General features: G+C 44.0%; 62 non-coding genes and 23 pseudogenes across 62 annotated transcripts; all 85 read right to left on the bottom strand.

Moving 5' to 3' along the window:
* Window positions 1–109: 109 nt before the first annotated feature.
* On the bottom strand, window positions 110–218 carry LOC131714553 (5S ribosomal RNA; annotated as a pseudogene).
* Window positions 219–332: 114 nt separating this feature from the next.
* On the bottom strand, window positions 333–441 carry LOC131714552 (5S ribosomal RNA; annotated as a pseudogene).
* Window positions 442–555: 114 nt separating this feature from the next.
* LOC131713582 (5S ribosomal RNA) lies at window positions 556–674 on the bottom strand (annotated as a pseudogene).
* A 114-nt stretch (window positions 675–788) lies between these two features.
* Window positions 789–907, bottom strand: LOC131717564 (5S ribosomal RNA). The gene has a single exon (XR_009316451.1). It is a non-coding gene; the product is annotated as a 5S ribosomal RNA (ribosomal RNA).
* Window positions 908–1,021: 114 nt separating this feature from the next.
* On the bottom strand, window positions 1,022–1,130 carry LOC131714551 (5S ribosomal RNA; annotated as a pseudogene).
* Window positions 1,131–1,230: 100 nt separating this feature from the next.
* Window positions 1,231–1,339, bottom strand: LOC131716272 (5S ribosomal RNA; annotated as a pseudogene).
* Window positions 1,340–1,439: 100 nt separating this feature from the next.
* Window positions 1,440–1,558, bottom strand: LOC131718045 (5S ribosomal RNA). The gene has a single exon (XR_009316939.1). It is a non-coding gene; the product is annotated as a 5S ribosomal RNA (ribosomal RNA).
* A 100-nt stretch (window positions 1,559–1,658) lies between these two features.
* LOC131710115 (5S ribosomal RNA) lies at window positions 1,659–1,777 on the bottom strand. Its single transcript, XR_009311984.1, has one exon. It is a non-coding gene; the product is annotated as a 5S ribosomal RNA (ribosomal RNA).
* A 114-nt stretch (window positions 1,778–1,891) lies between these two features.
* On the bottom strand, window positions 1,892–2,010 carry LOC131715012 (5S ribosomal RNA). The gene has a single exon (XR_009315279.1). It is a non-coding gene; the product is annotated as a 5S ribosomal RNA (ribosomal RNA).
* A 100-nt stretch (window positions 2,011–2,110) lies between these two features.
* LOC131715000 (5S ribosomal RNA) lies at window positions 2,111–2,229 on the bottom strand. The gene has a single exon (XR_009315277.1). It is a non-coding gene; the product is annotated as a 5S ribosomal RNA (ribosomal RNA).
* Window positions 2,230–2,343: 114 nt separating this feature from the next.
* LOC131714303 (5S ribosomal RNA) lies at window positions 2,344–2,462 on the bottom strand (annotated as a pseudogene).
* A 100-nt stretch (window positions 2,463–2,562) lies between these two features.
* On the bottom strand, window positions 2,563–2,681 carry LOC131711543 (5S ribosomal RNA). The gene has a single exon (XR_009313429.1). It is a non-coding gene; the product is annotated as a 5S ribosomal RNA (ribosomal RNA).
* A 114-nt stretch (window positions 2,682–2,795) lies between these two features.
* On the bottom strand, window positions 2,796–2,914 carry LOC131710348 (5S ribosomal RNA). The gene has a single exon (XR_009312220.1). It is a non-coding gene; the product is annotated as a 5S ribosomal RNA (ribosomal RNA).
* A 114-nt stretch (window positions 2,915–3,028) lies between these two features.
* LOC131714550 (5S ribosomal RNA) lies at window positions 3,029–3,137 on the bottom strand (annotated as a pseudogene).
* Window positions 3,138–3,251: 114 nt separating this feature from the next.
* LOC131714549 (5S ribosomal RNA) lies at window positions 3,252–3,360 on the bottom strand (annotated as a pseudogene).
* Window positions 3,361–3,460: 100 nt separating this feature from the next.
* On the bottom strand, window positions 3,461–3,579 carry LOC131714989 (5S ribosomal RNA). Its single transcript, XR_009315276.1, has one exon. It is a non-coding gene; the product is annotated as a 5S ribosomal RNA (ribosomal RNA).
* A 114-nt stretch (window positions 3,580–3,693) lies between these two features.
* On the bottom strand, window positions 3,694–3,802 carry LOC131714548 (5S ribosomal RNA; annotated as a pseudogene).
* A 100-nt stretch (window positions 3,803–3,902) lies between these two features.
* LOC131714978 (5S ribosomal RNA) lies at window positions 3,903–4,021 on the bottom strand. Its single transcript, XR_009315275.1, has one exon. It is a non-coding gene; the product is annotated as a 5S ribosomal RNA (ribosomal RNA).
* A 100-nt stretch (window positions 4,022–4,121) lies between these two features.
* LOC131710811 (5S ribosomal RNA) lies at window positions 4,122–4,240 on the bottom strand. Its single transcript, XR_009312693.1, has one exon. It is a non-coding gene; the product is annotated as a 5S ribosomal RNA (ribosomal RNA).
* A 100-nt stretch (window positions 4,241–4,340) lies between these two features.
* Window positions 4,341–4,459, bottom strand: LOC131720665 (5S ribosomal RNA). The gene has a single exon (XR_009319562.1). It is a non-coding gene; the product is annotated as a 5S ribosomal RNA (ribosomal RNA).
* Window positions 4,460–4,573: 114 nt separating this feature from the next.
* Window positions 4,574–4,682, bottom strand: LOC131714547 (5S ribosomal RNA; annotated as a pseudogene).
* A 114-nt stretch (window positions 4,683–4,796) lies between these two features.
* Window positions 4,797–4,915, bottom strand: LOC131714967 (5S ribosomal RNA). The gene has a single exon (XR_009315274.1). It is a non-coding gene; the product is annotated as a 5S ribosomal RNA (ribosomal RNA).
* Window positions 4,916–5,015: 100 nt separating this feature from the next.
* LOC131714956 (5S ribosomal RNA) lies at window positions 5,016–5,134 on the bottom strand. Its single transcript, XR_009315273.1, has one exon. It is a non-coding gene; the product is annotated as a 5S ribosomal RNA (ribosomal RNA).
* Window positions 5,135–5,234: 100 nt separating this feature from the next.
* LOC131715280 (5S ribosomal RNA) lies at window positions 5,235–5,343 on the bottom strand (annotated as a pseudogene).
* Window positions 5,344–5,443: 100 nt separating this feature from the next.
* LOC131711208 (5S ribosomal RNA) lies at window positions 5,444–5,562 on the bottom strand. Its single transcript, XR_009313091.1, has one exon. It is a non-coding gene; the product is annotated as a 5S ribosomal RNA (ribosomal RNA).
* Window positions 5,563–5,662: 100 nt separating this feature from the next.
* LOC131710490 (5S ribosomal RNA) lies at window positions 5,663–5,781 on the bottom strand. The gene has a single exon (XR_009312362.1). It is a non-coding gene; the product is annotated as a 5S ribosomal RNA (ribosomal RNA).
* A 100-nt stretch (window positions 5,782–5,881) lies between these two features.
* On the bottom strand, window positions 5,882–5,990 carry LOC131716512 (5S ribosomal RNA; annotated as a pseudogene).
* Window positions 5,991–6,090: 100 nt separating this feature from the next.
* On the bottom strand, window positions 6,091–6,209 carry LOC131711942 (5S ribosomal RNA). The gene has a single exon (XR_009313831.1). It is a non-coding gene; the product is annotated as a 5S ribosomal RNA (ribosomal RNA).
* A 114-nt stretch (window positions 6,210–6,323) lies between these two features.
* Window positions 6,324–6,442, bottom strand: LOC131720663 (5S ribosomal RNA). The gene has a single exon (XR_009319560.1). It is a non-coding gene; the product is annotated as a 5S ribosomal RNA (ribosomal RNA).
* A 100-nt stretch (window positions 6,443–6,542) lies between these two features.
* Window positions 6,543–6,661, bottom strand: LOC131710410 (5S ribosomal RNA). Its single transcript, XR_009312282.1, has one exon. It is a non-coding gene; the product is annotated as a 5S ribosomal RNA (ribosomal RNA).
* A 100-nt stretch (window positions 6,662–6,761) lies between these two features.
* Window positions 6,762–6,880, bottom strand: LOC131714945 (5S ribosomal RNA). The gene has a single exon (XR_009315272.1). It is a non-coding gene; the product is annotated as a 5S ribosomal RNA (ribosomal RNA).
* A 114-nt stretch (window positions 6,881–6,994) lies between these two features.
* Window positions 6,995–7,113, bottom strand: LOC131712552 (5S ribosomal RNA). The gene has a single exon (XR_009314443.1). It is a non-coding gene; the product is annotated as a 5S ribosomal RNA (ribosomal RNA).
* A 114-nt stretch (window positions 7,114–7,227) lies between these two features.
* Window positions 7,228–7,336, bottom strand: LOC131714546 (5S ribosomal RNA; annotated as a pseudogene).
* Window positions 7,337–7,436: 100 nt separating this feature from the next.
* Window positions 7,437–7,555, bottom strand: LOC131711976 (5S ribosomal RNA). Its single transcript, XR_009313865.1, has one exon. It is a non-coding gene; the product is annotated as a 5S ribosomal RNA (ribosomal RNA).
* Window positions 7,556–7,655: 100 nt separating this feature from the next.
* Window positions 7,656–7,774, bottom strand: LOC131716709 (5S ribosomal RNA). Its single transcript, XR_009315594.1, has one exon. It is a non-coding gene; the product is annotated as a 5S ribosomal RNA (ribosomal RNA).
* Window positions 7,775–7,874: 100 nt separating this feature from the next.
* Window positions 7,875–7,993, bottom strand: LOC131712474 (5S ribosomal RNA). Its single transcript, XR_009314365.1, has one exon. It is a non-coding gene; the product is annotated as a 5S ribosomal RNA (ribosomal RNA).
* A 114-nt stretch (window positions 7,994–8,107) lies between these two features.
* LOC131712710 (5S ribosomal RNA) lies at window positions 8,108–8,226 on the bottom strand. The gene has a single exon (XR_009314600.1). It is a non-coding gene; the product is annotated as a 5S ribosomal RNA (ribosomal RNA).
* A 100-nt stretch (window positions 8,227–8,326) lies between these two features.
* Window positions 8,327–8,445, bottom strand: LOC131710644 (5S ribosomal RNA). Its single transcript, XR_009312526.1, has one exon. It is a non-coding gene; the product is annotated as a 5S ribosomal RNA (ribosomal RNA).
* Window positions 8,446–8,559: 114 nt separating this feature from the next.
* LOC131711421 (5S ribosomal RNA) lies at window positions 8,560–8,678 on the bottom strand. The gene has a single exon (XR_009313304.1). It is a non-coding gene; the product is annotated as a 5S ribosomal RNA (ribosomal RNA).
* Window positions 8,679–8,778: 100 nt separating this feature from the next.
* LOC131711246 (5S ribosomal RNA) lies at window positions 8,779–8,897 on the bottom strand. The gene has a single exon (XR_009313129.1). It is a non-coding gene; the product is annotated as a 5S ribosomal RNA (ribosomal RNA).
* A 100-nt stretch (window positions 8,898–8,997) lies between these two features.
* On the bottom strand, window positions 8,998–9,116 carry LOC131713067 (5S ribosomal RNA). Its single transcript, XR_009314955.1, has one exon. It is a non-coding gene; the product is annotated as a 5S ribosomal RNA (ribosomal RNA).
* A 114-nt stretch (window positions 9,117–9,230) lies between these two features.
* On the bottom strand, window positions 9,231–9,349 carry LOC131714935 (5S ribosomal RNA). Its single transcript, XR_009315271.1, has one exon. It is a non-coding gene; the product is annotated as a 5S ribosomal RNA (ribosomal RNA).
* Window positions 9,350–9,449: 100 nt separating this feature from the next.
* Window positions 9,450–9,568, bottom strand: LOC131714924 (5S ribosomal RNA). The gene has a single exon (XR_009315270.1). It is a non-coding gene; the product is annotated as a 5S ribosomal RNA (ribosomal RNA).
* A 100-nt stretch (window positions 9,569–9,668) lies between these two features.
* Window positions 9,669–9,787, bottom strand: LOC131714913 (5S ribosomal RNA). The gene has a single exon (XR_009315268.1). It is a non-coding gene; the product is annotated as a 5S ribosomal RNA (ribosomal RNA).
* Window positions 9,788–9,887: 100 nt separating this feature from the next.
* Window positions 9,888–10,006, bottom strand: LOC131714902 (5S ribosomal RNA). Its single transcript, XR_009315267.1, has one exon. It is a non-coding gene; the product is annotated as a 5S ribosomal RNA (ribosomal RNA).
* Window positions 10,007–10,120: 114 nt separating this feature from the next.
* On the bottom strand, window positions 10,121–10,239 carry LOC131714890 (5S ribosomal RNA). Its single transcript, XR_009315265.1, has one exon. It is a non-coding gene; the product is annotated as a 5S ribosomal RNA (ribosomal RNA).
* Window positions 10,240–10,339: 100 nt separating this feature from the next.
* Window positions 10,340–10,458, bottom strand: LOC131713957 (5S ribosomal RNA; annotated as a pseudogene).
* A 100-nt stretch (window positions 10,459–10,558) lies between these two features.
* On the bottom strand, window positions 10,559–10,677 carry LOC131714879 (5S ribosomal RNA). Its single transcript, XR_009315264.1, has one exon. It is a non-coding gene; the product is annotated as a 5S ribosomal RNA (ribosomal RNA).
* A 100-nt stretch (window positions 10,678–10,777) lies between these two features.
* LOC131714868 (5S ribosomal RNA) lies at window positions 10,778–10,896 on the bottom strand. The gene has a single exon (XR_009315263.1). It is a non-coding gene; the product is annotated as a 5S ribosomal RNA (ribosomal RNA).
* A 100-nt stretch (window positions 10,897–10,996) lies between these two features.
* LOC131714857 (5S ribosomal RNA) lies at window positions 10,997–11,115 on the bottom strand. Its single transcript, XR_009315262.1, has one exon. It is a non-coding gene; the product is annotated as a 5S ribosomal RNA (ribosomal RNA).
* A 100-nt stretch (window positions 11,116–11,215) lies between these two features.
* LOC131714544 (5S ribosomal RNA) lies at window positions 11,216–11,324 on the bottom strand (annotated as a pseudogene).
* A 100-nt stretch (window positions 11,325–11,424) lies between these two features.
* LOC131714674 (5S ribosomal RNA) lies at window positions 11,425–11,543 on the bottom strand. The gene has a single exon (XR_009315243.1). It is a non-coding gene; the product is annotated as a 5S ribosomal RNA (ribosomal RNA).
* Window positions 11,544–11,643: 100 nt separating this feature from the next.
* Window positions 11,644–11,762, bottom strand: LOC131713066 (5S ribosomal RNA). The gene has a single exon (XR_009314954.1). It is a non-coding gene; the product is annotated as a 5S ribosomal RNA (ribosomal RNA).
* A 100-nt stretch (window positions 11,763–11,862) lies between these two features.
* LOC131714846 (5S ribosomal RNA) lies at window positions 11,863–11,981 on the bottom strand. The gene has a single exon (XR_009315261.1). It is a non-coding gene; the product is annotated as a 5S ribosomal RNA (ribosomal RNA).
* Window positions 11,982–12,081: 100 nt separating this feature from the next.
* Window positions 12,082–12,200, bottom strand: LOC131714835 (5S ribosomal RNA). Its single transcript, XR_009315260.1, has one exon. It is a non-coding gene; the product is annotated as a 5S ribosomal RNA (ribosomal RNA).
* Window positions 12,201–12,300: 100 nt separating this feature from the next.
* On the bottom strand, window positions 12,301–12,419 carry LOC131716696 (5S ribosomal RNA). Its single transcript, XR_009315582.1, has one exon. It is a non-coding gene; the product is annotated as a 5S ribosomal RNA (ribosomal RNA).
* Window positions 12,420–12,533: 114 nt separating this feature from the next.
* LOC131711431 (5S ribosomal RNA) lies at window positions 12,534–12,652 on the bottom strand. Its single transcript, XR_009313314.1, has one exon. It is a non-coding gene; the product is annotated as a 5S ribosomal RNA (ribosomal RNA).
* Window positions 12,653–12,752: 100 nt separating this feature from the next.
* LOC131716685 (5S ribosomal RNA) lies at window positions 12,753–12,871 on the bottom strand. The gene has a single exon (XR_009315571.1). It is a non-coding gene; the product is annotated as a 5S ribosomal RNA (ribosomal RNA).
* Window positions 12,872–12,971: 100 nt separating this feature from the next.
* LOC131714824 (5S ribosomal RNA) lies at window positions 12,972–13,090 on the bottom strand. Its single transcript, XR_009315259.1, has one exon. It is a non-coding gene; the product is annotated as a 5S ribosomal RNA (ribosomal RNA).
* A 100-nt stretch (window positions 13,091–13,190) lies between these two features.
* On the bottom strand, window positions 13,191–13,299 carry LOC131714543 (5S ribosomal RNA; annotated as a pseudogene).
* A 100-nt stretch (window positions 13,300–13,399) lies between these two features.
* On the bottom strand, window positions 13,400–13,518 carry LOC131710676 (5S ribosomal RNA). The gene has a single exon (XR_009312558.1). It is a non-coding gene; the product is annotated as a 5S ribosomal RNA (ribosomal RNA).
* A 100-nt stretch (window positions 13,519–13,618) lies between these two features.
* On the bottom strand, window positions 13,619–13,727 carry LOC131715739 (5S ribosomal RNA; annotated as a pseudogene).
* Window positions 13,728–13,827: 100 nt separating this feature from the next.
* On the bottom strand, window positions 13,828–13,936 carry LOC131715901 (5S ribosomal RNA; annotated as a pseudogene).
* Window positions 13,937–14,036: 100 nt separating this feature from the next.
* LOC131713065 (5S ribosomal RNA) lies at window positions 14,037–14,155 on the bottom strand. The gene has a single exon (XR_009314953.1). It is a non-coding gene; the product is annotated as a 5S ribosomal RNA (ribosomal RNA).
* Window positions 14,156–14,255: 100 nt separating this feature from the next.
* On the bottom strand, window positions 14,256–14,374 carry LOC131714813 (5S ribosomal RNA). Its single transcript, XR_009315258.1, has one exon. It is a non-coding gene; the product is annotated as a 5S ribosomal RNA (ribosomal RNA).
* A 100-nt stretch (window positions 14,375–14,474) lies between these two features.
* On the bottom strand, window positions 14,475–14,593 carry LOC131711906 (5S ribosomal RNA). Its single transcript, XR_009313795.1, has one exon. It is a non-coding gene; the product is annotated as a 5S ribosomal RNA (ribosomal RNA).
* A 100-nt stretch (window positions 14,594–14,693) lies between these two features.
* On the bottom strand, window positions 14,694–14,812 carry LOC131714802 (5S ribosomal RNA). Its single transcript, XR_009315257.1, has one exon. It is a non-coding gene; the product is annotated as a 5S ribosomal RNA (ribosomal RNA).
* A 114-nt stretch (window positions 14,813–14,926) lies between these two features.
* Window positions 14,927–15,045, bottom strand: LOC131711430 (5S ribosomal RNA). Its single transcript, XR_009313313.1, has one exon. It is a non-coding gene; the product is annotated as a 5S ribosomal RNA (ribosomal RNA).
* A 100-nt stretch (window positions 15,046–15,145) lies between these two features.
* On the bottom strand, window positions 15,146–15,264 carry LOC131714791 (5S ribosomal RNA). Its single transcript, XR_009315255.1, has one exon. It is a non-coding gene; the product is annotated as a 5S ribosomal RNA (ribosomal RNA).
* A 100-nt stretch (window positions 15,265–15,364) lies between these two features.
* LOC131714778 (5S ribosomal RNA) lies at window positions 15,365–15,483 on the bottom strand. The gene has a single exon (XR_009315253.1). It is a non-coding gene; the product is annotated as a 5S ribosomal RNA (ribosomal RNA).
* Window positions 15,484–15,597: 114 nt separating this feature from the next.
* Window positions 15,598–15,706, bottom strand: LOC131714542 (5S ribosomal RNA; annotated as a pseudogene).
* Window positions 15,707–15,806: 100 nt separating this feature from the next.
* Window positions 15,807–15,915, bottom strand: LOC131715738 (5S ribosomal RNA; annotated as a pseudogene).
* A 100-nt stretch (window positions 15,916–16,015) lies between these two features.
* LOC131715425 (5S ribosomal RNA) lies at window positions 16,016–16,124 on the bottom strand (annotated as a pseudogene).
* A 100-nt stretch (window positions 16,125–16,224) lies between these two features.
* Window positions 16,225–16,343, bottom strand: LOC131711772 (5S ribosomal RNA). The gene has a single exon (XR_009313660.1). It is a non-coding gene; the product is annotated as a 5S ribosomal RNA (ribosomal RNA).
* Window positions 16,344–16,443: 100 nt separating this feature from the next.
* Window positions 16,444–16,562, bottom strand: LOC131710489 (5S ribosomal RNA). The gene has a single exon (XR_009312361.1). It is a non-coding gene; the product is annotated as a 5S ribosomal RNA (ribosomal RNA).
* A 100-nt stretch (window positions 16,563–16,662) lies between these two features.
* On the bottom strand, window positions 16,663–16,781 carry LOC131712249 (5S ribosomal RNA). Its single transcript, XR_009314142.1, has one exon. It is a non-coding gene; the product is annotated as a 5S ribosomal RNA (ribosomal RNA).
* A 100-nt stretch (window positions 16,782–16,881) lies between these two features.
* On the bottom strand, window positions 16,882–17,000 carry LOC131710409 (5S ribosomal RNA). The gene has a single exon (XR_009312281.1). It is a non-coding gene; the product is annotated as a 5S ribosomal RNA (ribosomal RNA).
* Window positions 17,001–17,100: 100 nt separating this feature from the next.
* LOC131711363 (5S ribosomal RNA) lies at window positions 17,101–17,219 on the bottom strand. Its single transcript, XR_009313247.1, has one exon. It is a non-coding gene; the product is annotated as a 5S ribosomal RNA (ribosomal RNA).
* Window positions 17,220–17,333: 114 nt separating this feature from the next.
* Window positions 17,334–17,452, bottom strand: LOC131709998 (5S ribosomal RNA). The gene has a single exon (XR_009311863.1). It is a non-coding gene; the product is annotated as a 5S ribosomal RNA (ribosomal RNA).
* A 114-nt stretch (window positions 17,453–17,566) lies between these two features.
* On the bottom strand, window positions 17,567–17,685 carry LOC131711207 (5S ribosomal RNA). Its single transcript, XR_009313090.1, has one exon. It is a non-coding gene; the product is annotated as a 5S ribosomal RNA (ribosomal RNA).
* A 114-nt stretch (window positions 17,686–17,799) lies between these two features.
* On the bottom strand, window positions 17,800–17,918 carry LOC131711206 (5S ribosomal RNA). The gene has a single exon (XR_009313089.1). It is a non-coding gene; the product is annotated as a 5S ribosomal RNA (ribosomal RNA).
* A 100-nt stretch (window positions 17,919–18,018) lies between these two features.
* On the bottom strand, window positions 18,019–18,127 carry LOC131715909 (5S ribosomal RNA; annotated as a pseudogene).
* A 100-nt stretch (window positions 18,128–18,227) lies between these two features.
* On the bottom strand, window positions 18,228–18,346 carry LOC131716673 (5S ribosomal RNA). Its single transcript, XR_009315559.1, has one exon. It is a non-coding gene; the product is annotated as a 5S ribosomal RNA (ribosomal RNA).
* A 114-nt stretch (window positions 18,347–18,460) lies between these two features.
* On the bottom strand, window positions 18,461–18,579 carry LOC131712600 (5S ribosomal RNA). The gene has a single exon (XR_009314491.1). It is a non-coding gene; the product is annotated as a 5S ribosomal RNA (ribosomal RNA).
* A 114-nt stretch (window positions 18,580–18,693) lies between these two features.
* Window positions 18,694–18,802, bottom strand: LOC131714541 (5S ribosomal RNA; annotated as a pseudogene).
* Between the last annotated feature and the right edge of the window lie 62 nt (window positions 18,803–18,864).

Here is an 18,864-nt window from a genome sequence, read left to right as displayed (position 1 = left end):
CATTTCTGCTTTCATGACTTTTATGTTTAGTGAGCTGGGGGTGATTCCTCCAAAATTTCCTTTTGTCCTCCACACATTTCAATTGTAAAATGTAATTACAAAAATGTAATGCCTGCAGCACTTGATATTCCCAGGTGGTCTCCCATCCAAGTACTAACCAAGCCCAACATTGCTTAGCTTCTGAGATCAGGCTTATTCAAGGTGGTGTGGCCGCAGGCGATTGCATTTCTGCTTTCATGACTTTTATGTTTAGTGAGCTGGGGGTGATTCCTCCAAAATTTCCTTTTGTCCTCCACACATTTCAATTGTAAAATGTAATTACAAAAATGTAATGCCTGCAGCACTTGATATTCCCAGGTGGTCTCCCATCCAAGTACTAACCAAGCCCAACATTGCTTAGCTTCTGAGATCAGGCTTATTCAAGGTGGTGTGGCCGCAGGCGATTGCATTTCTGCTTTCATGACTTTTATGTTTAGTGAGCTGGGGGTGATTCCTCCAAAATTTCCTTTTGTCCTCCACACATTTCAATTGTAAAATGTAATTACAAAAATGTAATGCCTGCTGCACTTGATATTCCCAGGTGGTCTCCCATCCAAGTACTAACCAAGCCCAACATTGCTTAGTTTCTGAGATCAGGCGAGATCAGGCTTATTCAAGGTGGTGTGGCCGCAGGCGATTGCATTTCTGCTTTCATGACTTTTATGTTTAGTGAGCGGGGGGTGATTCCTCCAAAATTTCCTTTTGTCCTCCACACATTTCAATTGTAAAATGTAATTACAAAAATGTAATGCCTGCAGCACTTGATATTCCCAGGTGGTCTCCCATCCAAGTACTAACCAAGCCCAACATTGCTTAGCTTCTGAGATCAGATGAGATCAGGCTTATTCAAGGTGGTGTGGCCGCAGGCGATTGCATTTCTGCTTTCATGACTTTTATGTTTAGTGAGCTGGGGGTGATTCCTCCAAAATTTCCTTTTGTCCTGCACACATTTCAATTGTAAAATGTAATTACAAAAATGTAATGCCTGCAGCACTTGATATTCCCAGGTGGTCTCCCATCCAAGTACTAACCAAGCCCAACATTGCTTAGCTTCTGAGATCAGGCTTATTCAAGGTGGTGTGGCCGCAGGCGATTGCATTTCTGCTTTCATGACTTTTATGTTTAGTGAGCTGGGGGTGATTCCTCCAAAATTTCCTTTTGTCCTCCACACATTTCAATTGTAAAATGTAATGCCTGCAGCACTTGATATACCTAGGTGGTCTCCCATCCAAGTACTAACCAAGCCCAACATTGCTTAGCTTCTGAGATCAGGCTTATTCAAGGTGGTGTGGCCGCAGGCGACTACATTTCTGCTTTCATGACTTTTATGTTTAGTGAGCTGGGGGTGATTCCTCCAAAATTTCCTTTTGTCCTCCACACATTTCAATTGTAAAATGTAATGCCTGCAGCACTTGATATTCCCAGGTGGTCTCCCATCCAAGTACTAATCAAGCCCAACATTGCTTAGCTTCTGAGATCAGACGAGATCAGGCTTATTCAAGGCGGTGTGGCCGCAGGCGATTGCATTTCTGCTTTCATGACTTTTATGTTTAGTGAGCTGGGGGTGATTCCTCCAAAATTTCCTTTTGGCCTCCACACATTTCAATTGTAAAATGTAATGCCTGCAGCACTTGATATTCCCAGGTGGTCTCCCATCCAAGTACTAACCAAGCCCAACATTGCTTAGCTTCTGAGATCAGACGAGATCAGGCTTATTCAAGGTGGTGTGGCCACAGGCGATTGCATTTCTGCTTTCATGACTTTTATGTTTAGTGAGCTGGGGGTGATTCCTCCAAAATTTCCTTTTGTCCTCCACACATTTCAATTGTAAAATGTAATTACAAAAATGTAATGCCTGCAGCACTTGATATTCCCAGGTGGTCTCCCATCCAAGTACTAACCAAGCCCAACATTGCTTAGCTTCTGAGATCAGACGAGATCAGGCTTATTCAAGGTGGTGTGGCCGCAGGCGATTGCATTTCTGCTTTCATGACTTTTATGTTTAGTGAGCTGGGGGTGATTCCTCCAAAATTTCCTTTTGGCCTCCACACATTTCAATTGTAAAATGTAATGCCTGCAGCACTTGATATTCCCAGGTGGTCTCCCATCCAAGTACTAACCAAGCCCAACATTGCTTAGCTTCTGAGATCAGACGAGATCAGGCTTATTCAAGGTGGTGTGGCCGCAGGCGATTGCATTTCTGCTTTCATGACTTTTATGTTTAGTGAGCTGGGGGTGATTCCTCCAAAATTTCCATTTGTCCTCCACACATTTCAATTGTAAAATGTAATTACAAAAATGTAATGCCTGCAGCACGTGATATTCCCAGGTGGTCTCCCATCCAAGTACTAACCAAGCCAAACACTGCTTAGCTGCTGAGATCAGACGAGATCAGGCTTATTCAAGGTGGTGTGGCCGCAAGCGATTGCATTTCTGCTTTCATGACTTTTATGTTTAGTGAGCTGGGGGTGATTCCTCCAAAATTTCCTTTTGTCCTCCACACATTTCAATTGTAAAATGTAATGCCTGCAGCACTTGATATTCCCAGGTGGTCTCCCATCCAAGTACTAACCAAGCCCAACATTGCTTAGCTTCTGAGATCAGGCGAGATCAGGCTTATTCAAGGTGGTGTGGCCGCAGGCGATTGCATTCCTGCTTTCATGACTTTTATGTTTAGTGAGCTGGGGGTGATTCCTCCAAAATTTCCTTTTGTCCTCCACACATTTCAATTGTAAAATGTAATTACAAAAATGTAATGCCTGCAGCACTTGATATTCCCAGGTGGTCTCCCATCCAAGTACTAACCAAGCCCAACGCTGCTTAGCTTCTGAGATCAGACGAGATCAGGCTTATTCAAGGTGGTGTGGCCGCAGGCGATTGCATTTCTGCTTTCATGACTTTTATGTTTAGTGAGCTGGGGGTGATTCCTCCAAAATTTCATTTTGGCCTCCACACATTTCAATTGTAAAATGTAATTACAAAAATGTAATGCCTGCAGCACTTGATATTCCCAGGTGGTCTCCCATCCAAGTACTAACCAAGCCCAACATTGCTTAGCTTCTGAGATCAGGCTTATTCAAGGTGGTGTGGCCGCAGGCGATTGCATTTCTGCTTTCATGACTTTTATGTTTAGTGAGCTGGGGGTGATTCCTCCAAAATTTCCTTTTGTCCTCCACACATTTCAATTGTAAAATGTAATTACAAAAATGTAATGCCTGCAGCACTTGATATTCCCAGGTGGTCTCCCATCCAAGTACTAACCAAGCCCAACATTGCTTAGCTTCTGAGATCAGGCTTATTCAAGGTGGTGTGGCCGCAGGCGATTGCATTTCTGCTTTCATGACTTTTATGTTTAGGGAGCTGGGGGTGATTCCTCCAAAATTTCCTTTTGTCCTCCACACATTTCAATTGTAAAATGTAATGCCTGCAGCACTTGATATTCCCAGGTGGTCTCCCATCCAAGTACTAACCAAGCCCAACATTGCTTAGCTTCTGAGATCAGACGAGATCAGGCTTATTCAAGGTGGTGTGGCCGCAGGCGATTGCATTTCTGCTTTCATGACTTTTATGTTTAGGGAGCTGGGGGTGATTCCTCCAAAATTTCCTTTTGGCCTCCACACATTTCAATTGTAAAATGTAATTACAAAAATGTAATGCCTGCAGCACTTGATATTCCCAGGTGGTCTCCCATCCAAGTACTAACCAAGCCCAACATTGCTTAGCTTCTGAGATCAGGCTTATTCAAGGTGGTGTGGCCGCAGGCGATTGCATTTCTGCTTTCATGACTTTTATGTTTAGGGAGCTGGGGGTGATTCCTCCAAAATTTCCTTTTGTCCTCCACACATTTCAATTGTAAAATGTAATGCCTGCAGCACTTGATATTCCCAGGTGGTCTCCCATCCAAGTACTAACCAAGCCCAACATTGCTTAGCTTCTGAGATCAGACGAGATCAGGCTTATTCAAGGTGGTGTGGCCGCAGGCGATTGCTTTTCTGCTTTCATGACTTTTATGTTTAGTGAGCTGGGGGTGATTCCTCCAAAATTTCCTTTTGTCCTCCACACATTTCAATTGTAAAATGTAATGCCTGCAGCACTTGATATTCCCAGGTGGTCTCCCATCCAAGTACTAACCAAGCCCAACATTGCTTAGCTTCTGAGATCAGACGAGATCAGGCTTATTCAAGGTGGTGTGGCCGCAGGTGATTGCTTTTCTGCTTTCATGACTTTTATGTTTAGTGAGCTGGGGGTGATTCCTCCAAAATTTCCTTTTGTCCTCCACACATTTCAATTGTAAAATGTAATGCCTGCAGCACTTGATATTCCCAGGTGGTCTCCCATCCAAGTACTAACCAAGCCCAACATTGCTTAGCTTCTGAGATCAGACGAGATCAGGCTTATTCAAGGTGGTGTGGCTGCAGGCGATTGCATTTCTGCTTTCATGACTTTTATGTTTAGTGAGCTGGGGGTGATTCCTCCAAAATTTCCTTTTGTCCTCCACACATTTCAATTGTAAAATGTAATTACAAAAATGTAATGCCTGCAGCACTTGATATTCCCAGGTGGTCTCCCATCCAAGTACTAACCAAGCCCAACATTGCTTAGCTTCTGAGATCAGGCTTATTCAAGGTGGTGTGGCCGCAGGCGATTGCATTTCTGCTTTCATGACTTTTATGTTTAGTGAGCTGGGGGTGATTCCTCCAAAATTTCCTTTTGTCCTCCACACATTTCAATTGTAAAATGTAATTACAAAAATGTAATGCCTGCAGCACTTGATATTCCCAGGTGGTCTCCCATCCAAGTACTAACCAAGCCCAACATTGCTTAGCTTCTGAGATCAGACGAGATCAGGCTTATTCAAGGTGGTGTGGCCGCAGGCGATTGCATTTCTGCTTTCATGACTTTTATGTTTAGTGAGCTGGGGGTGATTCCTCCAAAATTTCCTTTTGTCCTCCACACATTTCAATTGTAAAATGTAATGCCTGCAGCACTTGATATTCCCAGGTGGTCTCCCATCCAAGTACTAACCAAGCCCAACATTGCTTAGCTTCTGAGATCAGACGAGATCAGGCTTATTCAAGGTGGTGTGGCCGCAGGCGATTGCATTTCTGCTTTCATGACTTTTATGTTTAGTGAGCTGGGGGTGATTCCTCCAAAATTTCCTTTTGTCCTCCACACATTTCAATTGTAAAATGTAATGCCTGCAGCACTTGATATTCCCAGGTGGTCTCCCATCCAAGTACTAACCAAGCCCAACATTGCTTAGCTTCTGAGATCAGGCTTATTCAAGGTGGTGTGGCTGCAGGCGATTGCATTTCTGCTTTCATGACTTTTATGTTTAGTGAGCTGGGGGTGATTCCTCCAAAATTTCCTTCTGTCCTCCACACATTTCAATTGTAAAATGTAATGCCTGCAGCACTTGATATTCCCAGGTGGTCTCCCATCCAAGTACTAACCAAACCCAACATTGCTTAGCTTCTGAGATCAGACGAGATCAGGCTTATTCAAGGTGGTGTGGCCGCAGGCGATTGCATTTCTGCTTTCATGACTTTTATGTTTAGTGAGCTGGGGGTGATTCCTCCAAAATTTCCTTTTGTCCTCCACACATTTCAATTGTAAAATGTAATGCCTGCAGCACTTGATATTCCCAGGTGGTCTCCCATCCAAGTACTAACCAAGCCCAACATTGCTTAGCTTCTGAGATCAGACGAGATCAAGCTTATTCAAGGTGGTGTGGCCGCAGGCGATTGCATTTTTGCTTTCATGACTTTTATGTTTAGTGAGCTGGGGGTGATTCCTCCAAAATTTCCTTTTGTCCTCCACACATTTCAATTGTAAAATGTAATGCCTGCATCACTTGATATTCCCAGGTGGTCTCCCATCCAAGTACTAACCAAGCCCAACATTGCTTAGCTTCTGAGATGAGGCTTATTCAAGGTGGTGTGGCCGCAGGCGATTGCATTTCTGCGTTCATGACTTTTATGTTTAGTGAGCTGGGGGTGATTCCTCCAAAATTTCCTTTTGTCCTCCACACATTTCAATTGTAAAATGTAATGCCTGCAGCACTTGATATTCCCAGGTGGTCTCCCATCCAAGTACTAACCAAGCCCAACATTGCTTAGCTTCTGAGATCAGGCGAGATCAGGCTTATTCAAGGTGGTGTGGCTGCAGGCGATTGCATTTCTGCTTTCATGACTTTTATGTTTAGTGAGCTGGGGGTGATTCCTCCAAAATTTCCTTTTGTCCTCCACACATTTCAATTGTAAAATGTAATTACAAAAATGTAATGCCTGCAGCACTTGATATTCCCAGGTGGTCTCCCATCCAAGTACTAACCAAGCCCAACATTGCTTAGCTTCTGAGATCAGACGAGATCAGGCTTATTCAAGGTGGTGTGGCTGCAGGCGATTGCATTTCTGCTTTCATGACTTTTATGTTTAGGGAGCTGGGGGTGATTCCTCCAAAATTTCCTTTTGTCCTCCACACATTTCAATTGTAAAATGTAATACCTGCAGCACTTGATATTCCCAGGTGGTCTCCCATCCAAGTACTAACCAAGCCCAACATTGCTTAGCTTCTGAGATCAGACGAGATCAGGCTTATTCAAGGTGGTGTGGCCGCAGGCGATTGCATTTCTGCTTTCATGACTTTTATGTTTAGTGAGCTGGGGGTGATTCCTCCAAAATTTCCTTTTGTCCTCCACACATTTCAAATGTAAAATGTAATGCCTGCAGCACTTGATATTCCCAGGTGGTCTCCCATCCAAGTACTAACCAAGCCCAACATTGCTTAGCTTCTGAGATCAGACGAGATCAGGCTTATTCAAGGTGGTGTGGCCGCAGGCGATTGCATTTCTGCTTTCATGACTTTTATGTTTAGTGAGCTGGGGGTGATTCCTCCAATATTTCCTTTTGTCCTCCACACATTTCAATTGTAAAATGTAATTACAAAAATGTAATGCCTGCAGCACTTGATATTCCAAGGTGGTATCCCATCCAAGTACTAACCAAGCCCAACATTGCTTAGCTTCTGAGATCAGACGAGATCAGGCTTATTCAAGGTGGTGTGGCTGCAGGCGATTGCATTTCTGCTTTCATGACTTTTATGTTTAGTGAGCTGGGGGTGAATCCTCCAAAATTTCCTTTTGTCCTCCACACATTTCAATTGTAAAATGTAATTACAAAAATGTAATGCCTGCAGCACTTGATATTCCCAGGTGGTCTCCCATCCAAGTACTAACCAAGCCCAACATTGCTTAGCTTCTGAGATCAGGCTTATTCAAGGTGGTGTGGCCGCAGGCGATTGCATTTCTGCTTTCATGACTTTTATGTTTAGGGAGCTGGGGGTGATTCCTCCAAAATTTCCTTTTGTCCTCCACACATTTCAATTGTAAAATGTAATGCCTGCAGCACTTGATATTCCCAGGTGGTCTCCCATCCAAGTACTAATCAAGCCCAACATTGCTTAGCTTCTGAGATCAGACGAGATCAGGCTTATTCAAGGTTGTGTGGCCGCAGGCGATTGCATTTCTGCTTTCATGACTTTTATGTTTAGTGAGCTGGGGGTGATTCCTCCAAAATTTCCTTTTGTCCTCCACACATTTCAATTGTAAAATGTAATGCCTGCAGCACTTGATATTCCCAGGTGGTCTCCCATCCAAGTACTAATCAAGCCCAACATTGCTTAGCTTCTGAGATCAGACGAGATCAGGCTTATTCAAGGTGGTGTGGCCGCAGGCAATTGCATTTCTGCTTTCATGACTTTTATGTTTAGTGAGCTGGGGGTGATTCCTCCAAAATTTCCTTTTGTCCTCCACACATTTCAATTGTAAAATGTAATGCCTGCAGCACTTGATATTCCCAGGTGGTCTCCCATCCAAGTACTAACCAAGCCCAACATTGCTTAGCTTCTGAGATCAGACGAGATCAGGCTTATTCAAGGTGGTGTGGCCGTAGGCGATTGCATTTCTGCTTTCATGACTTTTATGTTTAGTGAGCTGGGGGTGATTCCTCCAAAATTTCCTTTTGTCCTCCACACATTTCAATTGTAAAATGTAATTACAAAAATGTAATGCCTGCAGCACTTGATATTCCCAGGTGGTTTCCCATCCAAGTACTAACCAAGCCCAACATTGCTTAGCTTCTGAGATCAGGCGAGATCAGGCTTATTCAAGGTGGTGTGGCCGCAGGCGATTGCATTTCTGCTTTCATGACTTTTATGTTTAGTGAGCTGGGGGTGAATCCTCCAAAATTTCCTTTTGTCCTCCACACATTTCAATTGTAAAATGTAATGCCTGCAGCACTTGATATTCCCAGGTGGTCTCCCATCCAAGTACTAACCAAGCCCAACAATGCTTAGCTTCTGAGATCAGACGAGATCAGGCTTATTCAAGGTGGTGTGGCCGCAGGCGATTGCATTTCTGCTTTCATGACTTTTATGTTTAGTGAGCTGGGGGTGATTCCTCCAAAATTTCCTTTTGTCCTCCACACATTTCAATTGTAAAATGTAATTACAAAAATGTAATGCCTGCAGCACTTGATATTCCCAGGTGGTATCCCATCCAAGTACTAACCAAGCCCAACACTGCTTAGCTTCTGAGATCAGACGAGATCAGGCTTATTCAAGGTGGTGTGGCCGCAGGCGATTGCATTTCTGCTTTCATGACTTTTATGTTTAGGGAGCTGGGGGTGATTCCTCCAAAATTTCCTTTTGTCCTCCACACATTTCAATTGTAAAATGTAATGCCTGCAGCACTTGATATTCCCAGGTGGTCTCCCATCCAAGTACTAACCAAGCCCAACATTGCTTAGCTTCTGAGATCAGACGAGATCAGACTTATTCAAGGTGGTGTGGCCGCAGGCGATTGCATTTCTGCTTTCATGACTTTTATGTTTAGTGAGCTGGGGGTGATTCCTCCAAAATTTCATTTTGTCCTCCACACATTTCAATTGTAAAATGTAATGCCTGCAGCACTTGATATCCCCAGGTGGTCTCCCATCCAAGTACTAACCAAGTCCAACATTGCTTAGCTTCTGAGATCAGACGAGATCAGGCTTATTCAAGGTGGTGTGGCCGCAGGCGATTGCATTTCTGCTTTCATGACTTTTATGTTTAGTGAGCTGGGGGTGATTCCTCCAAAATTTCCTTTTGTCCTCCACACATTTCAATTGTAAAATGTAATTACAAAAATGTAATGCCTGCAGCACTTGATATTCCCAGGTGGTCTCCCATCCAAGTACTAACCAAGCCCAACATTGCTTAGCTTCTGAGATCAGACGAGATCAGGCTTATTCAAGGTGGTGTGGCCGCAGGCGATTGCATTTCTGCTTTCATGACTTTTATGTTTAGTGAGCTGGGGGTGATTCCTCCAAAATTTCCTTTTGTCCTCCACACATTTCAATTGTAAAATGTAATGCCTGCAGCACTTGATATTCCCAGGTGGTCTCCCATCCAAGTACTAACCAAGCCCAACATTGCTTAGCTTCTGAGATCAGACGAGATCAGGCTTATTCAAGGTGGTGTGGCCGCAGGCGATTGCATTTCTGCTTTCATGACTTTTATGTTTAGTGAGCTGGGGGTGATTCCTCCAAAATTTCCTTTTATCCTCCACACATTTCAATTGTAAAATGTAATGCCTGCAGCACTTGATATTCCCAGGTGGTCTCCCATCCAAGTACTAACCAAGCCCAACATTGCTTAGCTTCTGAGATCAGACGAGATCAGGCTTATTCAAGGTGGTGTGGCCGCAGGCGATTGCATTTCTGCTTTCATGACTTTTATGTTTAGTGAGCTGGGGGTGATTCCTCCAAAATTTCCTTTTGTCCTCCACACATTTCAATTGTAAAATGTAATGCCTGCAGCACTTGATATTCCCAGGTGGTCTCCCATCCAAGTACTAACCAAGCCCAACATTGCTTAGCTTCTGAGATCAGACGAGATCAGGCTTATTCAAGGTGGTGTGGCCGCAGGCGATTGCATTTCTGCTTTCATGACTTTTATGTTTAGTGAGCTGGGGGTGATTCCTCCAAAATTTCCTTTTGTCCTCCACACATTTCAATTGTAAAATGTAATTACAAAAATGTAATGCCTGCAGCACTTGATATTCCCAGGTGGTCTCCCATCCAAGTACTAACCAAGCCCAACATTGCTTAGCTTCTGAGATCAGACGAGATCAGGCTTATTCAAGGTGGTGTGGCCGCAGGCGATTGCATTTCTGCTTTCATGACTTTTATGTTTAGTGAGCTGGGGGTGATTCCTCCAAAATTTCCTTTTGTCCTCCACACATTTCAATTGTAAAATGTAATGCCTGCAGCACTTGATATCCCCAGGTGGTCTCCCATCCAAGTACTAACCAAGTCCAACATTGCTTAGCTTCTGAGATCAGACGAGATCAGGCTTATTCAAGGTGGTGTGGCCGCAGGGGATTGCATTTCTGCTTTCATGACTTTTATGTTTAGTGAGCTGGGGGTGATTCCTCCAAAATTTCCTTTTGTCCTCCACACATTTCAATTGTAAAATGTAATGCCTGCAGCACTTGATATTCCCAGGTGGTCTCCCATCCAAGTACTAACCAAGCCCAACATTGCTTAGCTTCTGAGATCAGACGAGATCAGGCTTATTCAAGGTGGTGTGGCCGCAGGCGATTGCATTTCTGCTTTCATGACTTTTATGTTTAGTGAGCTGGGGGTGATTCCTCCAAAATTTCCTTTTGTCCTCCACACATTTCAATTGTAAAATGTAATGCCTGCAGCACTTGATATTCCCAGGTGGTCTCCCATCCAAGTACTAACCAAGCCCAACATTGCTTAGCTTCTGAGATCAGACGAGATCAGGCTTATTCAAGGTGGTGTGGCCGCAGGCGATTGCGTTTCTGCTTTCATGACTTTTATGTTTAGTGAGCTGGGGGTGATTCCTCCAAAATTTCCTTTTGTCCTCCACACATTTCAATTGTAAAATGTAATGCCTGCAGCACTTGATATTCCCAGGTGGTCTCCCATCCAAGTACTAACCAAGCCCAACATTGCTTAGCTTCTGAGATCAGACGAGATCAGGCTTATTCAAGGTGGTGTGGCCGCAGGCGATTGCATTTCTGCTTTCATGACTTTTATGTTTAGTGAGCTGGGGGTGATTCCTCCAAAATTTCCTTTTGTCCTCCACACATTTCAATTGTAAAATGTAATGCCTGCAGCACTTGATATTCCCAGGTGGTCTCCCATCCAAGTACTAACCAAGCCCAACATTGCTTAGCTTCTGAGATCAGGCTTATTCAAGGTGGTGTGGCCGCAGGCGTTTGCATTTCTGCTTTCATGACTTTTATGTTTAGGGAGCTGGGGGTGATTCCTCCAAAATTTCCTTTTGTCCTCCACACATTTCAATTGTAAAATGTAATGCCTGCAGCACTTGATATTCCCAGGTGGTCTCCCATCCAAGTACTAACCAAGCCCAACATTGCTTAGCTTCTGAGATCAGACGAGATCAGGCTTATTCAAAGTGGTGTGGCCGCAGGCGATTGCATTACTGCTTTCATGACTTTTATGTTTAGTGAGCTGGGGGTGATTCCTCCAAAATTTCCTTTTGTCCTCCACACATTTCAATTGTAAAATGTAATGCCTGCAGCACTTGATATCCCCAGGTGGTCTCCCATCCAAGTACTAACCAAGTCCAACATTGCTTAGCTTCTGAGATCAGACGAGATCAGGCTTATTCAAGGTGGTGTGGCCGCAGGCGATTGCATTTCTGCTTTCATGACTTTTATGTTTAGTGAGCTGGGGGTGATTCCTCCAAAATTTCCTTTTGTCCTCCACACATTTCAATTGTAAAATGTAATGCCTGCAGCACTTGATATTCCCAGGTGGTCTCCCATCCAAGTACTAACCAAGCCCAACATTGCTTAGCTTCTGAGATCAGACGAGATCAGGCTTATTCAAGGTGGTGTGGCCGCAGGCGATTGCATTTCTGCTTTCATGACTTTTATGTTTAGTGAGCTGGGGGTGATTCCTCCAAAATTTCCTTTTGTCCTCCACACATTTCAATTGTAAAATGTAATGCCTGCAGCACTTGATATTCCCAGGTGGTCTCCCATCCAAGTACTAACCAAGCCCAACATTGCTTAGCTTCTGAGATCAGACGAGATCAGGCTTATTCAAGGTGGTGTGGCCGCAGGCGATTGCATTTCTGCTTTCATGACTTTTATGTTTAGTGAGCTGGGGGTGATTCCTCCAAAATTTCCTTTTGTCCTCCACACATTTCAATTGTAAAATGTAATGCCTGCAGCACTTGATATTCCCAGGTGGTCTCCCATCCAAGTACTAATCAAGCCCAACATTGCTTAGCTTCTGAGATCAGACGAGATCAGGCTTATTCAAGGTGGTGTGGCCGCAGGCGATTGCATTTCTGCTTTCATGACTTTTATGTTTAGTGAGCTGGGGGTGATTCCTCCAAAATTTCCTTTTGTCCTCCACACATTTCAATTGTAAAATGTAATTACAAAAATGTAATGCCTGCAGCACTTGATATTCCCAGGTGGTCTCCCATCCAAGTACTAACCAAGCCCAACATTGCTTAGCTTCTGAGAACAGACGAGATCAGGCTTATTCAAGGTGGTGTGGCCGCAGGCGATTGCATTTCTTCTTTCATGACGTTTATGTTTCGTGAGCTGGGGGTGATTCCTCCAAAATTTCCTTTTGTCCTCCACACATTTCAATTGTAAAATGTAATGCCTGCAGCACTTGATATTCCCAGGTGGTCTCCCATCCAAGTACTAATCAAGCCCAACATTGCTTAGCTTCTGAGATCAGACGAGATCAGGCTTATTCAAGGTGGTGTGGCCGCAGGCGATTGCATTTCTGCTTTCATGACTTTTATGTTTAGTGAGCTGGGGGTGATTCCTCCAAAATTTCCTTTTGTCCTCCACACATTTCAATTGTAAAATGTAATGCCTGCAGCACTTGATATTCCCAGGTGGTCTCCCATCCAAGTACTAACCAAGCCCAACATTGCTTAGCTTCTGAGATCAGACGAGATCAGGCTTATTCAAGGTGGTGTGGCCGCAGGCGATTGCATTTCTGCTTTCATGACTTTTATGTTTAGTGAGCTGGGGGTGATTCCTCCAAAATTTCCTTTTGTCCTCCACACATTTCAATTGTAAAATGTAATGCCTGCAGCACTTGATATTCCCAGGTGGTCTCCCATCCAAGTACTAACCAAGCCCAACATTGCTTAGCTTCTGAGATCAGGCTTATTCAAGGTGGTGTGGCCGCAGGCGTTTGCATTTCTGCTTTCATGACTTTTATGTTTAGGGAGCTGGGGGTGATTCCTCCAAAATTTCCTTTTGTCCTCCACACATTTCAATTGTAAAATGTAATGCCTGCAGCACTTGATATTCCCAGGTGGTCTCCCATCCAAGTACTAACCAAGCCCAACATTGCTTAGCTTCTGAGATCAGACGAGATCAGGCTTATTCAAGGTGGTGTGGCCGCAGGAGATTGCATTTCTGCTTTCATGACATTTATGTTTAGTGAGCTGGGGGTGATTCCTCCAAAATTTCCTTTTGTCCTCCACACATTTCAATTGTAAAATGTAATGCCTGCAGCACTTGATATTCCCAGGTGGTCTCCCATCCAAGTACTAACCAAGCCCAACATTGCTTAGCTTCTGAGATCAGACTTATTCAAGGTGGTGTGGCCGCAGGCGATTGCATTTCTGCTTTCATGACTTTTATGTTTAGTGAGCTGGGGGTGATTCCTCCAAAATTTCCTTTTGTCCTCCACACATTTCAATTGTAAAATGTAATGCCTGCAGCACTTGATATTCCCAGGTGGTCTCCCATGCAAGTACTAACCAAGCCCAACATTGCTTAGTTTCTGAGATCAGGCTTATTCAAGGTGGTGTGGCCGCAGGCGTTTGCATTTCTGCTTTCATGACTTTTATGTTTAGGGAGCTGGGGGTGATTCCTCCAAAATTTCCTTTTGTCCTCCACACATTTCAATTGTAAAATGTAATGCCTGCAGCACTTGATATCCCCAGGTGGTCTCCCATCCAAGTACTAACCAAGTCCAACATTGCTTAGCTTCTGAGATCAGACGAGATCAGGCTTATTCAAGGTGGTGTGGCCGCAGGCGATTGCATTTCTGCTTTCATGACTTTTATGTTTAGTGAGCTGGGGGTGATTCCTCCAAAATTTCCTTTTGTCCTCCACACATTTCAATTGTAAAATGTAATGCCTGCAGCACTTGATATTCCCAGGTGGTCTCCCATCCAAGTACTAACCAAGCCCAACATTGCTTAGCTTCTGAGATCAGACGAGATCAGGCTTATTCAAGGTGGTGTGGCCGCAGGCGATTGCATTTCTGCTTTCATGACTTTTATGTTTAGTGAGCTGGGGGTGATTCCTCCAAAATTTCCTTTTGTCCTCCACACATTTCAATTGTAAAATGTAATGCCTGCAGCACTTGATATTCCCAGGTGGTCTCCCATCCAAGTACTAACCAAGCCCAATATTGCTTAGCTTCTGAGATCAGACGAGATCAGGCTTATTCAAGGTGGTGTGGCCGCAGGCGATTGCATTTCTGCTTTCATGACTTTTATGTTTAGTGAGCTGGGGGTGATTCCTCCAAAATTTCCTTTTGTCCTCCACACATTTCAATTGTAAAATGTAATGCCTGCAGCACTTGATATTCCCAGGTGGTCTCCCATCCAAGTACTAACCAAGCCCAACATTGCTTAGCTTCTGAGATCAGACGAGATCAGGCTTATTCAAGGTGGTGTGGCCGCAGGCGATTGCATTTCTGCTTTCATGACTTTTATGTTTAGTGAGCTGGGGGTGATTCCTCCAAAATTTCCTTTTGTCCTCCACACATTTCAATTGTAAAATGTAATTACAAAAATGTAATGCCTGCAGCACTTGATATTCCCAGGTGGTCTCCCATCCAAGTACTAACCAAGCCCAACATTGCTTAGCTTCTGAGAACAGACGAGATCAGGCTTATTCAAGGTGGTGTGGCCGCAGGCGATTGCATTTCTTCTTTCATGACGTTTATGTTTCGTGAGCTGGGGGTGATTCCTCCAAAATTTCCTTTTGTCCTCCACACATTTCAATTGTAAAATGTAATGCCTGCAGCACTTGATATTCCCAGGTGGTCTCCCATCCAAGTACTAACCAAGCCCAACATTGCTTAGCTTCTGAGATCAGACGAGATCAGGCTTATTCAAGGTGGTGTGGCCGCAGGCGATTGCATTTCTGCTTTCATGACTTTTATGTTTAGTGAGCTGGGGGTGATTCCTCCAAAATTTCCTTTTGTCCTCCACACATTTCAATTGTAAAATGTAATGCCTGCAGCACTTGATATTCCCAGGTGGTCTCCCATCCAAGTACTAACCAAGCCCAACATTGCTTAGCTTCTGAGATCAGACGAGATCAGGCTTATTCAAGGTGGTGTGGCCGCAGGCGATTGCATTTCTGCTTTCATGACTTTTATGTTTAGTGAGCTGGGGGTGATTCCTCCAAAATTTCCTTTTGTCCTCCACACATTTCAATTGTAAAATGTAATTACAAAAATGTAATGCCTGCAGCACTTGATATTCCCAGGTGGTCTCCCATCCAAGTACTAACCAAGCCCAACATTGCTTAGCTTCTGAGATCAGGCTTATTCAAGGTGGTGTGGCCGCAGGCGATTGCATTTCTGCTTTCATGACATTTATGTTTAGTGAGCTGGGGGTGATTCCTCCAAAATTTCCTTTTGTCCTCCACACATTTCAATTGTAAAATGTAATGCCTGCAGCACTTGATATTCCCAGGTGGTCTCCCATCCAAGTACTAACCAAGCCCAACATTGCTTAGCTTCTGAGATCAGACTTATTCAAGGTGGTGTGGCCGCAGGCGATTGCATTTCTGCTTTCATGACTTTTATGTTTAGTGAGCTGGGGGTGATTCCTCCAAAATTTCCTTTTGTCCTCCACACATTTCAATTGTAAAATGTAATGCCTGCAGCACTTGATATTCCCAGGTGGTCTCCCATCCAAGTACTAACCAAGCCCAACATTGCTTAGCTTCTGAGATCAGGCTTATTCAAGGTGGTGTGGCCACAGGCGATTGCATTTCTGCTTTCATGACTTTTATGTTTAGTGAGCTGGGGGTGATTCCTCCAAAATTTCCTTCTGTCCTCCACACATTTCAATTGTAAAATGTAATGCCTGCAGCACTTGATATTCCCAGGTGGTCTCCCATCCAAGTACTAACCAAGCCCAACATTGCTTAGCTTCGGAGATCAGACGAGATCAGGCTTATTCAAGGTGGTGTGGCCGCAGGCGATTGCATTTCTGCTTTCATGACTTTTATGTTTAGTGAGCTGGGGGTGATTCCTACAAAATTTCCTTTTGTCCTCCACACATTTCAATTGTAAAATGTAATGCCTGCAGCACTTGATATTCCCAGGTGGTCTCCCATCCAAGTACTAACCAAGCCCAACATTGCTTAGCTTCTGAGATCAGACGAGATCAAGCTTATTCAAGGTGGTGTGGCCGCAGGCGATTGTATTTCTGCTTTCATGACTTTTATGTTTAGTGAGCTGGGGGTGATTCCTCCAAAATTTCCTTTTGTCCTCCACACATTTCAATTGTAAAATGTAATGCCTGCATCACTTGATATTCCCAGGTGGTCTCCCATCCAAGTACTAACCAAGCCCAACATTGCTTAGCTTCTGAGATCAGACGAGATCAGGCTTATTCAAGGTGGTGTGGCTGCAGGCGATTGCATTTCTGCTTTCATGACTTTTATGTTTAGGGAGCTGGGGGTGATTCCTCCAAAATTTCCTTTTGTCCTCCACACATTTCAATTGTAAAATGTAATACCTGCAGCACTTGATATTCCCAGGTGGTCTCCCATCCAAGTACTAACCAAGCCCAACATTGCTTAGCTTCTGAGATCAGACGAGATCAGGCTTATTCAAGGTGGTGTGGCCGCAGGCGATTGCATTTCTGCTTTCATGACTTTTATGTTTAGTGAGCTGGGGGTGATTCCTCCAAAATTTCCTTTTGTCCTCCACACATTTCAATTGTAAAATGTAATGCCTGCAGCACTTGATATTCCCAGGTGGTCTCCCATCCAAGTACTAACCAAGCCCAACATTGCTTAGCTTCTGAAATCAGACGAGATCAGGCTTATTCAAGGTGGTGTGGCCGCAGGCGATTGCGTTTCTGCTTTCATGGCTTTTATGTTTAGTGAGCTGGGGGTGATTCCTCCAAAATTTCCTTTTGTCCTCCACACATTTCAATTGTAAAATGTAATTACAAAAATGTAATGCCTGCAGCACTTGATATTCCCAGGTGGTCTTCCATCCAAGTACTAATCAAGCCCAACATTGCTTAGCTTCTGAGATCAGACGAGATCAGGCTTATTCAAGGTGGTGTGGCCGCAGGCGATTGCATTTCTGCTTTCATGACTTTTATGTTTAGTGAGCTGGGGGTGATTCCTCCAAAATTTCCTTTTGTCCTCCACACATTTCAATTGTAAAAAGTAATTACAAAAATGTAATGCCTGCAGCACTTGATATTCCCAGGTGGTCTCCCATCCAAGTACTAACCAAACCCAACATTGCTTAGCTTCTGAGATCAGACGAGATCAGGCTTATTCAAGGTGGTGTGGCCGCAGGCGATTGCATTTCTGCTTTCATGGCTTTTATGTTTAGTGAGCTGGGGGTGATTCCTCCAAAATTTCCTTTTGTCCTCCACACATTTCAATTGTAAAATGTAATTACAAAAATGTAATGCCTGCAGCACTTGATATTCCCAGGTGGTCTCCCATCCAAGTACTAACCAAACCCAACATTGCTTAGCTTCTGAGATCAGACGAGATCAGGCTTATTCAAGGTGGTGTGGCCGCAGGCGATTGCATTTCTGCTTTCATGACTTTTATGTTTAGTGAGCTGGGGGTGATTCCTCCAAAATTTCCTTTTGTCCTCCACACATTTCAATTGTAAAATGTAATGCCTGCAGCACTTGATATTCCCAGGTGGTCTCCCATCCAAGTACTAACCAAGCCCAACATTGCTTAGCTTCTGACATCAGGCTTATTCAAGGTGGTGTGGCCGCAGGCGATTGCATTTCTGCTTTCATGACTTTTATGTTTAGGGAGCTGTGGGTGATTCCTCCAAAATTTCCTTTTGTCCTCCACACATTTCAATTGTAAAATGTAATGCCTGCAGCACTTGATATTCCCAGGTGGTCTCCCATCCAAGTACTAATCAAGCCCAACATTGCTTAGCTTCTGAGATCAGACGAGATCAGGCTTATTCAAGGTGGTGTGGCCGCAGGCGATTGCATTTCTGCTTTCATGACTTTTATGTTTAGTGAGCTGGGGGTGATTCCTCCAAAATTTCCTTTTGTCCTCCACACATTTCAATTGTAAAATGTAATTACAAAAATGTAATGCCTGCAGCACTTGATATTCCCAGGTGGTCTCCCATTCAAGTACTAACCAAGCCCAACATTGCTTAGCTTCTGAGATCAGGCGAGATCAGGCTTATTCAAGGTGGTGTGGCCGCAGGCGATTGCATTTCTGCTTTCATGACTTTTATGTTTAGTGAGCTGGGGGTGATTCCTCCAAAATTTCCTTTTGTCCTCCACACATTTCAATTGTAAAATGTAATTACAAAAATGTAATGCCTGCAGCACTTGATATTCCCAGGTGGTCTCCCATCCAAGTACTAACCAAGCCCAACATTGCTTAGCTTCTGAGATCAGGCTTATTCAAGGTGGTGTGGCCGCAGGCGATTGCATTTCTGCTTTCATGACTTTTATGTTTAGTGAGCTGGGGGTGATTCCTCCAAAATT

This window comes from Acipenser ruthenus, chromosome 44 (genome assembly GCF_902713425.1).
Source record: "Acipenser ruthenus chromosome 44, fAciRut3.2 maternal haplotype, whole genome shotgun sequence".
Classification (NCBI taxonomy): domain Eukaryota; kingdom Metazoa; phylum Chordata; class Actinopteri; order Acipenseriformes; family Acipenseridae; genus Acipenser; species Acipenser ruthenus.
Note: the sequence above shows the minus strand (reverse complement) of the source record. Positions and strands in the feature narration are given on the sequence as shown.